The following is a 13,627-nucleotide window of genomic DNA, read 5'->3' on the forward strand; positions in this document are numbered from 1 at the left end:
TGGGTGCAAGCAAACAACATGCATTTTAATACAGCTAAATGTAAATGTATACCTCGAGGACCAAAGAATGCAGGCCACACTTACAGGATAGGAGAGTTGACCCTAAGAAGGAGTTGGGGGTCATGGTGGAGAATCAGCTGCACATGAGCTCCCAGTGCAATGATGTGGCCAAAAGAGCAAACAGCATCCTTGGATACATAAACAGGGGAATCTCGAGTAGGAGGAGAAACGTTGTTTTAGGGCTGTCAAGCAATTAATCGCACTGTTAAACCATAATCGAATACCATTTATTTAAATATTTTTGGAAGTTTTCTACATTTTCAAATATACTGATTTCAGTCACAACACAGAATACAAAATGTACTTCAGATTTATTTTTGATTACAAATATTTGCACTGTAAAAAAACAAAAGAAATAGTATTTTTCAATTCACCTAATACAAGTACTGTAGTGCAATCTCTTTGTCATGAAAGTTGAACTTACAAATGTAAAATTATGTACAAAAAAAACCTGCATTGAAAAATAAAACAATGTAAAACTTTAGAGCCTACAAATCCACTCAGTCCTATTTCTTGTTTAGCCAGTTACTCAGACAAACAAGTTTGTTTACATTTGTGGGAGATAATGCTGCCCGCTTCTTATTTACAATGTCACCTGAAAGTGAGAAAAGGTGTTTTCATGGCACTGTTATAGCTGGCGTTGCAAGCTATTTACGTTCCAGATGTGCTAAAGATTCATATGTCGCTTCATGCTTCAACCACCATTCCAGAGGACATGCATCCAATGCTGATGATGGGTTCTGCTCAGTAACGATTCAAAACAGTGCAGACCAATGCATGTTCATTTTCATCATCTGAGTCAGATGCCACCAGCAGAAGGTTGATTTTCTTTTTTAGTGGTTCAGGTTGTGTAGTTTCCGCATCGGAGTGTTGCTCTTTTAAGACATATGCAAGCGTGCTCCATATCTCATCCCTCTCAGATTTTGGAAGGCACTTCAGATTCTTAAACCTTGGGTCAGGTGCTGTTGCTGTCTTTAGAAATATCACATTGGTACCTTCTTTGCATTTTGTCAAATCTGCAGTGAAAGTGTTCTTAAAAGGAACAACATGTGCTGGGTCAGCATCTGAGACTGCTAGAACATGAAATATATGGCAGAATGCGGGTAAAGCAGAGCAGGGGACATACAATTCTCCCCCCCTCCAAGGAGTTCAGTCACAAATTTAATGAATGCATTATTTTTTTAATGAGCATCGTCAGCATGGAAGCATGTCTTCTGGAATGGTGGCTGAAGCATGAAGGTGCATATGAGCGTTTAGCAGATCTGGCATGTAAATATTTTGTGACACTGGCTACCACAGTGCCATGCAAATGCCTGTTCTCACTTTCAGGTGACATTGTAAATAAGAAATAGGCAGAATTATCTCCTGTAATTGTAAACACACTTGTGTGTCTTAGCGATTGGCTGAAAAAGAAGTAGGACTGAGTGGACTTGTAGGCTCTGAAGTTTTACATTGTTTTGTTTTTGAGTGCAGTTATATAACAAAACAAAATTTACATTTGTAAGTTGCACTTTCATGACAAAGAGATTGCACTACAGTACTTGTATGAGGTGAATTGAAAAATGCTATTTCTTTTGTTTATCATTTTTACAGTGCAAATATTTGTAATAAAAATAATAATATAAAGTGAGCACTGGACACTTTGTATTCTGTGTTGTAACTGAAGTCAATATCTTTTAAAATGTAGAAAAAATCCCAAAATATTTAATAAACTTCAATTGAGAGTCTATTGTTTAATAGTGTGATTAAAACTGCGATTAATCACGATTTATTTTTTTTAATCAATCGCGTGAGTTAACTGCGATTAATCAACAGCCCTAGTTGTTTTATCTCTGTGTTTGGCACAGGTGTGACCACTGCTGGGCTCCTGGGTCCAGTCTGGCATGCACAATTCCAGAAGGATGGGGATACATTGGAGAGGGTTCAGAGAAGAGCCCTGGGAATGATGAAAGAGTTAGAAAACCTGCCTTTGAATGATTGAGCTCCAGGAGTCAGTCTATTGAGCTTAACAAAGAGAAGGCTACGGGGTGACTTGATCCCAGTCTGTGGGGACGTGCAACTCGGCCGAAGCATCTGTGAGCACCTATATGGGGAACAAAGATTTAATACTGGGCTCCTCAGTCTAGCAGAGAAAGGTCTAACACCGTCCCAGGGCTGGATGTTAAAGTTAGAGAAATTCTGACTCGAAATAAGGCAGACATTTTTAACGGTGACAGTAATTAACCACTGGAACAACTCACCAAGGGTCCTGGTGGATTCTCCATCACTGGCAATTTTGAAATCAAGACGGGATGTTTTTCTGAGTGATCTGATGTAGGAATTATTTGGGGGTAGTTCTCTGGTCTGTGTTACATAGGAGGTCAGACCAGATGATCACGATGGAATCTATGAATGAGTTGCTGTGTGAGATGCGGCATGTGGGACTTTAGATTGAAAGCACAGAGGCTTCGGCCAAGTTGCACGTCCCCTCTCTAGCCATCGGCCAGCTAGTTCAGGGGATTGCCATGTGTGGCCTCTTCCCAACTCCCCCACCTGCCTCCCTTTGGCCTGGGGGATCCCCTAAGGGGTGGGACAGGAGCCTGATCTCCTGTGGCTCGTTCATGCCTGGGCCTTGCTGCTGAGACTGCTAGGGAGAGGCTGACCAGTGCCAGCTGGGACAGTAGCTTTGGGTGTGTCCCCACAGCCTCTGGGAGGTATGATTCTCAGCTCTGGTCTATGTAGACGTGTAGCCCTGCCGAGGCTAGTGCCTAAAATTGCAGTGGGGCTGCGGTGGCACATGTGGTGACTCAGGCTAGCCACCCAAACACGGTCCCACCAGGCCCCCGGAGTACGTGTGCAGGCAGCTAGCCTGAGCAGCTGCCTGGCCGCTGCGGCCACACTGCTATTTCTAGGTGCTGGTGGTGTTTGTCCACCTGTGCCGGGGATCACACCTCCCAGCCGCTGTGTAGACAGACACACCCGTTGAGATGTAGCCCCATCAGGAAACTAACTGATGCTAACAAACCATTCAGCATTGACCGATGGACACCCTAGGGATAATGTGGGGTGACATTGATGGACAGGTTTGACCTAGAGATCAGCCAATCCACTCTGCCAGCCAAGCCCCTCATTTGGCTTCTTCAAACTCGACAGTGCTGTAATGGCGTTTTGCATTATCTAGTTCTGTTGCTCTTGTTGGCATATTAGATTCCCTGCAGTGTTTGAACTGTGAGTGGGGATTTGGGGACCTGATACGTTCTCTGTATATACACTGAAGGAGAGCAGATGGTTTTGTATCTAGCCCAGCTTTGGGCATGGTGTCCTGCTGTGACTACAGGAGTTTTTGTGAATCTAGCATAGTTGGCATAATTCAGTCATTCTGGAAAGTTCTTTCTTCCCTTACAGAAGAACCAAGGACCCTCTCTGCAGCTAGAAATCCCTTTTCTTTTGGAACATCAGATGGATTCTTCACTCAATCGATCAATTAATGTAGCCAGATTTTGTTTCTAATCATGGCAAACTTCAAAAGCTTATTTTAGCCTGTAGTATCCTTGCACACGGAGGAACTTTTGAGTCAAGAGGATATGGTTCAAAGACCCCAATCCTACAACTGCAAGGGGGCTCCATGGGGACACAGGATCTGTGCAAATGTTGCTGCAGGATTGTAGGAAATATTGGATTATTCCAGTATTATAGGAAATCATGTCAGCCATGGGAATTAGGAACACAAAGAAAATGCATTCCATAAGGCTGCAAAGTTGTCAAACCAAAAACATCTGAAAAGCTGCCTAGCAGTCTGAGCACAGGACTAGGAATCAGACACTAGAAAATGCTGATTTGCTATGTTATTTTGGACATGTCTCTGTCTGTTTCTTCAGCGTCACTGGCCACATCTACACTAATGAGCTTACAGATGCACAGCCGTGCGGCTGTAAGATTGCTCATTTAGCCACTCTATGCCAAAGGGAGAGAGAGTGCTCTGGTTGACATAAAACTACCTCAATGAGCAGCTAGCTGTGTCAGCAGGAGACGCTCTCCCACCAATACAGTGCTGTGTACACTACCATTTATGCCGGCAAAACCCACATCCCTCGTGGGGTGTTTCTTTCACGTCCTTGAGCGACATAAGTTTTACTGACACAAATGGTAACATAAACATGGCCTAAGAATACCTGAGTTGCCCTCCCACCCTAACAGAGATGTTATAACAAATAATTTAGGCATAAAACAGAGAGGAAAGGGGAAATGGTTTCAATCTGAAACTGAAATTTACAACAAAACTGTTCGTCACCAGAGCAAGAAGCTTTAAAAATAAGGCCTTCAAATGAGGCACTGTAAAGCTACTAAGATTGTGAGTGTTCCAGTGAAACAAAACTTAAGGGGAGAGCGATAGCTCAGTGTTTTGAGCATTGGCCTGCTAAACCCAGGGTTGTGAGTTCAATCCTTGAGGGGGCAATTTAGGGATCTGGGGCAAAAATTGGGGATTGGTCCTGCTTTGAGCAGGGGGTTGGACTGGATGACCATCTGAGGTCCCTTCCAACCCTGATATTCTGTGATTCTATGAAACCACCCTAACTCAGTTGTAGTTAGACATACATATTCCAACCAAAGCAAGGAATTACCTACTGCTGGGGAACTGCCGAATTTACCATGCAAACTCTGTAAATAAACACTTCTGAATAAATCTGAAAGGAAACTCATTAACCCGCACAGTGAGAGTGGAATGTACAGGTCACTGTGGAAGTTAATGTAAAGTGAAGGTTAATTTCAGTGCCCAGGGGAGTAAATTATCCAAATGGAATCTCCTGGGCTGGGAGCAGAGAGAGACACACTTGTCCACTCCCCACACTTAACTGCTCCTCACCCCACGGTGGCTTTCCTGCCTCTGGAAGTGGAAGCAGAGGGACTCCAGAGGGGCTGCCTTGGTCAAAGGCTCTGGGCAGCTAAATCGGGAAATGATTGCAAACTCCTAGTGCTGAAAGTGTTCATGCCATTTTTCTTCTCTTTCTCTGCATTGCCTTGTGGGGCCTGTGCTAAGGCATAACATTCCTGGTTCAGAACTGCAGGGCAGATGTCATGCTAGAGAGATCAAGGAGGGAAGTGGAAAGTGCTCTGGTTAGATTTCGCTAGTTAGTCTGGGTGGTTTTCAGTGCTAAAGTTCACGTTGACAAGAGCTGGGCAGGCTGTCCTAGTTAATGCCATGACTAGGCTTCTCCCTTCTGGCTGTTCTCCATGTGTTAGGAAACCTCTTTGTTGCTGATGGAAAATACCCAGCATGGGGCTGCTAGAACTGAACAGTATGGAGCTGGTTTGCTGCATCGATGCCTCTGACTGGATTCCTGTTAATTATTACTAAGCAGGTGCCCCGATGGTTCCATAGATTTCAAAATGAATGGTGTTTGGGGCAAGGGGGTGCAAAGGGGAGGTGTCTCCAGTTCCCACTGCAAGGGGCCTGGAAGAGGCTTAGCGCCATGTACGACTGGACCCAACACAATACTGTTTCAGGTTTCTTCCCCGGCATTTTGTGCTGTCTGGTTGCATGGGCCCGATCCTGCCAGGTGCTGACAGACAGAGTTGAGGAAAGGGCTGATGATTTGGGGTCCCTTGGTTCCTGGGAGCAGAACTGGAGATACTTGAGCCTGATCTTATGATTCCCACTGAGCTGAGGGTGCTTAGGACCTAGATGACATGATTTTCGTTTCCTTGGCGTCTCCACAGCAACTATTTCCTGACTTGTTATTTATTGGGTTGGTTGGGCTGGGCCCCCTTCTGACATGATCCCCCCCTTCGAAAGCTGCTAGGCAGGCTGCTTTAAGAGCCAGTGCCCTTTTGTGACTGTCCTGTTCTTCCTTTCTTTTTCCTCTTAAAAAAAGTTCTGCAGTAAAAAACGGAGTGAGGAGGCTCTGTCTGAGACCGAGGAGTTTCTAGGGTACCGGCAGTGGCATGTGAGGCAAACATCGTCTTCTCTTTGGGTGTAAATTGCTCTGACTGGGGGGAGCCGCTGACTCACCCAAGTGGAAGACCAAATAATGCAGATTTGACAGAGCCAGGGCAAAGAAGGGACATTCTGGACCCCACCGTGCTGCAAAGCTGCCTGGGGCATGTGGCTGTCTGGCTAAGCGCTCTCGGGATGGCAGCTTTGGCCTCAGTTGGTGGAATTCCAGAGCCCAGAAGAGTTTCATGCAGACCTTATGCCAGCTCAGCCCTCCCCAACCTAACTGCACAGCTCAGGGCTTACGTTCCCTATAGGCTGAGCCACATCACATTGTCCATTGATAATTTTGCTTGCAAACTGGACAAATGTGCATGGAAGACAATATGCTGAGACCTCCAAGCTTGTTGTCGGGGCTGGGGCAGGAGGAATACAGCTGTTCCTAGATGCACTATTGAATGCTGGTTAGTTGCAGTGTGATGCTTGGTGTGAACCCGTGGGGTTTCTTGAGAATGGTAATGAAACATGTCAATGCTGCTGATGGCAAAATTGGAGCCATCAACACCCCTGGGCTAAGACAAGAGTGAAATCAGCCAGTGCACACAGCAGTCTGGGAGCCCTCAGCTTTAGCTGCTGCCCTTCGTTCTGGAAGTGCTAAGGTGAAGTGTGACTAATATCTGAAGGGTGCCTTACTCAGAGCGCTAGAGACTGAAACTCTTACCTCACTATATTACGGTAGCAATGCAGACTCCTCCCCACTGATGTACCCAATCCTGTCTGGCTTAGGAGAAAGCACTTCAGTGTCTACGGCCTTATTGAAGTCAGTGGCAACCTTCCCATGAACTTCAATGGGGCCAGGATCTCAGCCCCAGTCTCTGGCCTCCCTGCTGAGATGCCAGGGAGGATGTGGACTCTTCTGGTGGCCTTGTCCTGGGATACCTGCCCCTAAGAAAGGGACTTGACCCCTCTTGCTCATTCACACAACCCATCAGACAGCTGGAATGGCCAGAGGAGCAGGGTCAGTGAGGCTGCCTGACACTTCCCATTCTAACCTCCTGTTTTCAGTTTTCAGTTGCTGATAACTCAGACAAGTGTTAACCTGCTGAGCTAAAACGCATGCTGTCTGGGGACTGCCTCGAGCTGTATGCTTTCGGACAGTGTGGTCACTCCAACGGGTTTGGCCAGCCTTGAGACGGTGGTGCTGGCTGGATACAAACCTTTAGTCTGACTTGGTTTTAAACAGCTCTAGAACCTCAGGGGTTGGGAAGAGGCCATTGGAATTTGGCCAGGTGACCATGCTGGTATCTGAGCGGTGCCTATGACACCCACCCCCATCTCTGAGGGACAGAGAATCGCTGCCTCTTGAGGCTCGTGGCCTCGTTCTGCGTGGGTGGCACCTGCCAGGCCGTCGGGCGCTGCACCGATACAGAGCACAGAGATGGCCCCTGCTCCCCAGAGTTCACAATCTACGTCTCAAACCAAACAAACAAACAAACAACAACACCGACAACAAAGACAGGTGAACCCAACCAGCCAGAGAGCGGAGTGCACGAACCAATGAGGATACAGGTCAACGTGACCGGCAGTGGTCTCAGCTTCCCAGCTGCTTGTATTGCTGGCTATGAGTGCATGTATTCTGGAGATTAAAAGCTCTGGAGAAAGGCTTCCTGCTGGGAAGAGAGGCTCTGTACGTCTGACTACAGACAGGAGCGGCAAGTTTGTATAATTTTTGGTGGTGCCCAGAACGAGTCCAAGTCCCACCCTTCCACACACACACACATACACCTGCCTAAGGCTCTGGGAGGGAGTTTGGGTGCAGGGTGTAGGCTCTGGGCTGGGGCAGGGGGTTAGGGTGTGGGAGAGGGTGACGGGTGCAGCGCTTACCCTTGGGCAGCTCCCAAAAGCCACCCGCACACCCCTCTGGCAGTGGCTTCCAGGTGGGGGGGGGGCAAGGGGTCTCCGTGCACCGCTGCCTGCAGGCATCACCCCCGCAGCTCCCATTGACAGCAGTTCCCAGCCAATGTGAGCTGCGGAGTCGGCGCTTGGGGTGGGGCAATGCACAGAGCCACCCCCCGGGGAGGTAGGGCCGTTCCGGCCTCTTCCAGGAGTGGTGCGGAGTGAGGCCGGGCAGGAAGTTGCCTTAGCCCCGCTGTGCTGCTCTGGGTGGCAGGGGTGCTGGGAGCCCCCAGGCCCTTTTAAATCGCCTGGGGGCAGCAGGCAGGCCGGGGAACATGCCGGGGGAGGCACATGGCGACAGCAGGTAGGGCCGAGGGAGAAACCCGGACCTGAACATTGGTGGATCTGGGCCTCTGGTCCCTGAATATTCCTGGAGGTCCAGGTCCTCACCGCCCCTGACTACAGAATAGTGTGATGGGGCCCCTCTAGCGGCTACAGCATCTCCTAATTGCTAGCTCTCGTGCACTGTGACCAGCCCTGGCAGTTCAGTGTGTGTGCCCAGCCAGGTGTGCGTGTGCCCAGCCAGGTGTGCGTGTGTCCAGCCAGGTGTGCCCAGCCAGTCTGAACCAGCACAGCTAGACCCTCAGGGTTTGCAGAGGATCCTTTTCCCGAGCAGAGCTGTGATCTGGCCAGCCCCTATCCCAGGACACCTCTTCACACACACCTGAAGTTCATGGAATTCCTGCTCTGACGGCCCTGGTTCCAGAGGCCTGAGCCCTCTCCTCTGAGTGCTGCTGCTAACTGTGGAAAAAATATAAATTCTGGGACCAACAGCACGAATGGCCAACAGATCTTCTGTGTCCAGAACTACCTGGGGCATGATTGATAGCAATCAGTGCTGCATTTCTCAGGCGGCGCTATTACAAATTGGCTCAGTTGACTGGAGAGGCAGTTAAATCTTAGAGAAATCCTCAGGGTTATTTGTGTAGCAGCGTCCAGCTTCCTGCGCCGGGGGTACGGTGCCGCGGGGCCAGTGTAGACACCCTGGTCGATGACAGCGCTGTGATTGGCCTCTGGAAGGTGCCCCACAATGCCTGTTCTCACCTCTCTGGTCATCGGTTTGAACTCCACTGCCCTGCCCTCAGGTGACCAACCGTCAGGCCCACCCCGGACATTCCTTGGGAATTTTGAAAGTCCCTGTCCTGTTTGCTCGGTGACACGTGCAGTGGTCTCAGCATGTCTTTCCAGGTGGCCAGGCCTGCTCCACGCACCAGGCGATCCCCCGCTTGGAGCAGTGCCGAGCTGCTGGACCTCATCGGCATTTGGGGAGAGGAGGCTGTCCAGTCCCAGCTGCGCTCCAGCCATAGGAATTATGATATCGATGGGCAGATTTCACGATGCATGACAGGAAGGGGCCATGACCGGGACACACTGCAGTGCAGGGTCAAAGTGAAGGAGCTGCGGAACGCCTACCACAAGGCGCGAGAGGCAAACCGCTGCTGTGGTGCTGCGCCCACGAGCTGCCGGTTCTACAAAAAGCTGGATGTGATACTTGGTGGCGAGCCCACCTCCACTGCGAAGGCCCCTATGGATACTTCATTGACTCGTGTGCCAGTCGAGAGTGGGCTGAACCAGGAGGAGGAATCTTGGACAGGGAGGGGAGGGGGACCCAGAGGCAGAAGACGACTCGGAGGGCAGAGGTGCATGCAGCCAGGAGTTCTCCTCTAACCCGGAGGAGGCTAGCCAGGCACAGCTGTCTGAGCTTGGCAAAGCACAAACAGGAGAGGAGGCCCTTGGTAAGTGGCTTTGATTTTGGGAATCGCTGAAGTGCGTTGTTGGGGGCAGGAGGGTTGCAGAAAGCAGGCTTGTGTCTGTATGATGCACGTACCACCACATGCCTAGTCTGAGCGGTGGAACAGGATCTTGATTGACTCCTTCACTTCATGGGAATCTGCCTCAGAGATCTCCACGAAACTGTCATGGAGATACTGGGCAATCCGCTGCTGCAGGTTCTTTGGCAGAGCTGCTTTGTGTCTTGCTCCATTAAGGGTAACTTTCCCATGCCACTCTGCCGTCACTGGGGGGGCGAGGGGACCATTACTGCACACAGGTGAGCCGCATAAGGGCCAGGGCGGAAGCCGCAGTCTTGGAGAAGACCCTTCCTTGATTCCCTGCTCACCTGCAGCAGCGAGAGATCTTCCATAATGAACACAGCTGGTGGAAAATGTGGGGACACTAATGTCTATAAAGCCCCGCGTACAGTGCTGGCTCTCCCCAAGAGCCATGTGCCCAGGGTACAGTACGGCCCTGGAACACTGATGTCCCCGCCCCACCATTTTGGGGGTCTTGTGGCTCTTGTGTGCTTGCCTGGGGTCAGCCAGTTAGTGACAGGTATGTGAATAGTGGCTGTGTTTTAAATCACTGAATCAGCGTCTCTGTGTTGCAAACAATACTGCTTCAGTAAAATGGTGCATTTTGGCTTCACAGAGATGACCATGGGTGCCCAGCCTCCCTCTTTGTTATCACCGGCGGAACGGCCGCACAGAATGAGAAAGCGGCCAGGAAGAACTAAAGAGGACTTTCTGCGTGAGGTCACGATGCACTCCGCGGCGGAAAAGCAGGAATTGAAGGAGTGGCGGGACAGCGAGAAGAGGGACCGAAAGCAGAAGGTGCCCCAGAACGAAGCCACAGAGCGGCTCTTGAATGTTATGAAGCACCAAGCGGACACGCTCCAGGTGCTACTAGCACTGCAAACCGAGCAGCTCCGCGCCCGCCCTCCCCTGCAGCTGCTGTCGCAAAACTCTTTCCCACGAGCCCCCCCCGACGCTGCCAACACGTCCTTAACAACCTCCTGGCTCCAGTCTGTAGCCGCTGCATTCCACTCCTGCCCCATCACAGTCCAGCCCTGCAGACTCCCGGTACCCACTGCACTCAACACCCGTCCCTCTGCAGTTTAGCCCTGCTGAAATATAGTACCCGCTGCACTGTACTCCAAAGCAGAAGGTTGGATAGGATACCTTGACATACAGAAATCTTTAACTGTCCTGGGATCCCACCTCCTCCTGGGACCCTCCCTTCCACCAACCCCCCACAGTGCTGATGTGTTTTTTTGTTTGTCTCTCTCCTCCGGTTGTTGTTTTTTAATAAAATAATTGTTTTGGTTGAAAGCAAACAGAGCCCTGCAAAGCAACAGGCAATTTTCGTAAACCTTCGTAGTGCATTGTCTGCACCCGTCGCAATCACCTCCTAGCATTACAAGTACTGCACTCCCGAGCATAGCAACAAATATTAGTGGCTTTCAGCTTCAAATTGCTGCTTCAAGGCATCCCTGATCCTTATGGCCCTGCACTGCGCGCCTCTAATAGCCCTGGTCTCTGGCTATTCAAATTCAGCCTCCAAGCACTGAGCCTCAGCGGTCCAGCCCTGAGTGAAGCTTTCACCCTTCCCGTCACAAATATTATGGAGCGTACAGCACACGGCTATAACCATGGGAATATTGTCATTGGCCAGGTCCAGCCTCCCATACAGGCAGCGCCAGTGGGCCTTTAAATGGCCAAAAGCCCACTCCACAGTCATTCTGCACTTGCTCAGCCTGTTGTTGAACCGCATCTTGCTGCTGGCAAGGTGCCCTGTGTATGGCTTCATAAGTCACGGCATTAAGGGGTAGGCAGGGTCTCCCAGAATCACTGTGGGCATTTCAACTTCCCCTACGGTGATCTTCTGGTCTGGGAAGAAAGTCCCGGCTCGCAGCTTCCTGAACAGGCTAGTATTCCGAAAGATGCGTGTGTCCTGCACCTTTCCGGATCAGCCTGCCTTAATGTCCATGAAACGCCCAGGGTGATCCACAAGCACCAGGAGAACCATAGAGAAATACCCCTTGCAATTAATGTACTCGGTGGCTAGGTGGTCTGGTGCCAGAATTGGAATGTGCATGCCATCTATCGCCCCTCCGCAGTTAGGGAAGCCCATTTCTGCAAAGCCATCCACAATGCATGTTGCCAGAATCATGGGCTTACTGAGCAGGATGCAATTAATGGCCCTGCACAGTTCCGTCAACATGAGTTCAAAGGTTGATTTTCCCATTCCAAACTGGTTAGCGACCGATTGGTAGCAGTCTGGAGTAGCCAGCTTCCATAGTGCAATCACCATGCGTTTCTCCAGTGACAGGGCAGCTCTCATTCTCGTGTCATTATGCCGCAGTGCTGGGGCGAGCTCATCACACAGTCCCATGAATGTGGCTTTCCTTATCCGAAAGTTTTGCAGCCACAGCTCGTCATCCCAGACGTGCATCACGATGTGATCCCACCACTCAGTGCTTGTTTCCTGAGCCCAAAAGCGGCGTTCCACTGTAGTCAGCGCCCCCTTGAATGCCACAAACAATCTCGTGTAGTAGCTACTACGCGTGGTGAGATCAATGTCACACTCCTCTTGTCTTTGTAGTTTAAGGAATAACTCCACTGCCATTCGTGATGTGTTGGTCAGAGTGAGCAGCATCCTGGTCAGCAGTGCGGGATCCATTCCTGCAGCCCGAGGAGGCAGGGTGCACAGTACACAAACGTTTGAAAGACGGTGCCAAATGGGGATGGAAGCACAGGGATTTCTGGGATGCGAAGCAATGCATCATGGGGCATTGGGACAGGACCCAGGATGCCCCACGACCCCCTCCACCTTCCCATACCCTTTGTTGTTGTCACATCTGACTGGGTGCAGTGTGAAAAGGAGGGCAAGTGGGATCGGCTTAAAAACTGGGCTTCTCTAAAAACAGAACTAACCCAGTGGTCTCCGGGGGGTCTGATATTTACCCAGGTCCTGAAGCCATTTCTGCCTTTTTGAAATAGTTACCAGTGATTACTTACACGCGGCCATTTATTTACAGCCTGGGCCCCAAGGCCGCTCAGTTTTTAAATAAATAAGCAGCAATTAAAGAACAAATAATGCCTTTGTCAGGGTCCCCCCCACCTTCCCCCTTCCCCCCCTCCAGCTTGTGGATGGAGACGGCTGGGAGGAGGGGGTCAGAGTTTGGGAGAGGCTGGGTGCTGAGTCTGGCCTGCTGTTTCTCGCTCCCCCCTTGCCCATTCACTGGGCAGGTAGCAGAGCTGGCTCCTGGTTTTCAGCATCATGTTTGGGTAGAGCAGCTCGGCTCTGGGTACAGGACAGATCAGAATTGCTCTCGGCAAATAGGAAGATGACTTGACTGGATCGGGAGCCTGGCCTCGTGCTTGAATTGCTCTTACGCTGTTGCTGTGAGGGGCGTATGTCCTAGTCCTTGTGCCCAGCTTGGGGGTTTCTGCCCCTTCCTTTGTGTCCCTGGCAGGAGACGAAGAGGAAACTAACCACTCACACTGGAGGTTCGAGGCCCCTTTTAAGCCTGGACCCAGCGTCTTGCTGAGCACTCCACGTGTCATCAGCGCGTTCTGCAGGGTGCTCGTGTCTGCCAGGACCTCCAGCAGCTCCATCGGGTCACGCGCTGGGCCCCCCCGCCCGCCATGCTCCCGCGCAGCTGCGTGAAGCGGGAGGGAGGCCAGTCCAAACAAAGCTGAGCTCTTTGTTCAGGGGCTGGTGCAGGATAACGGGCAGTGTCTGTGTTGTCTCCGCCCCCCAAAGGCAGTGATTTACAGCGGCAGAACAATAGCCAGCCGTTGGGGTCAGCGGCTCTCACGCTTTCCCCTGCTTGGTGACTTGGCATCCACTCTGCGGCCGTTGGCCTGCTGGCTTTCCAGCCGAAACCCGTTTCTAGGGCTAGCGTGTGAAAATGCAGCT

General features: G+C 50.6%; 1 protein-coding gene and 1 long non-coding RNA gene across 8 annotated transcripts in view; both read left to right on the top strand.

Annotated features, from left to right (window-relative positions):
• Nucleotides 1-13,627, top strand: part of RGS3 (regulator of G protein signaling 3) — a 247,229-nt gene that overhangs the window by 9,413 nt on the left and 224,189 nt on the right. The gene's annotated exons all lie outside the window — the stretch shown is intronic.
• On the top strand, nt 7,862-11,039 carry LOC140899400 (uncharacterized). The gene is made up of 2 exons (XR_012155307.1): nt 7,862-9,663; nt 10,355-11,039. It is a non-coding gene; the product is annotated as an uncharacterized lncRNA (long non-coding RNA).

The sequence above is a fragment of the Lepidochelys kempii genome, chromosome 16 (assembly GCF_965140265.1).
Source record: "Lepidochelys kempii isolate rLepKem1 chromosome 16, rLepKem1.hap2, whole genome shotgun sequence".
Taxonomy (NCBI): Eukaryota; Metazoa; Chordata; order Testudines; family Cheloniidae; genus Lepidochelys; species Lepidochelys kempii.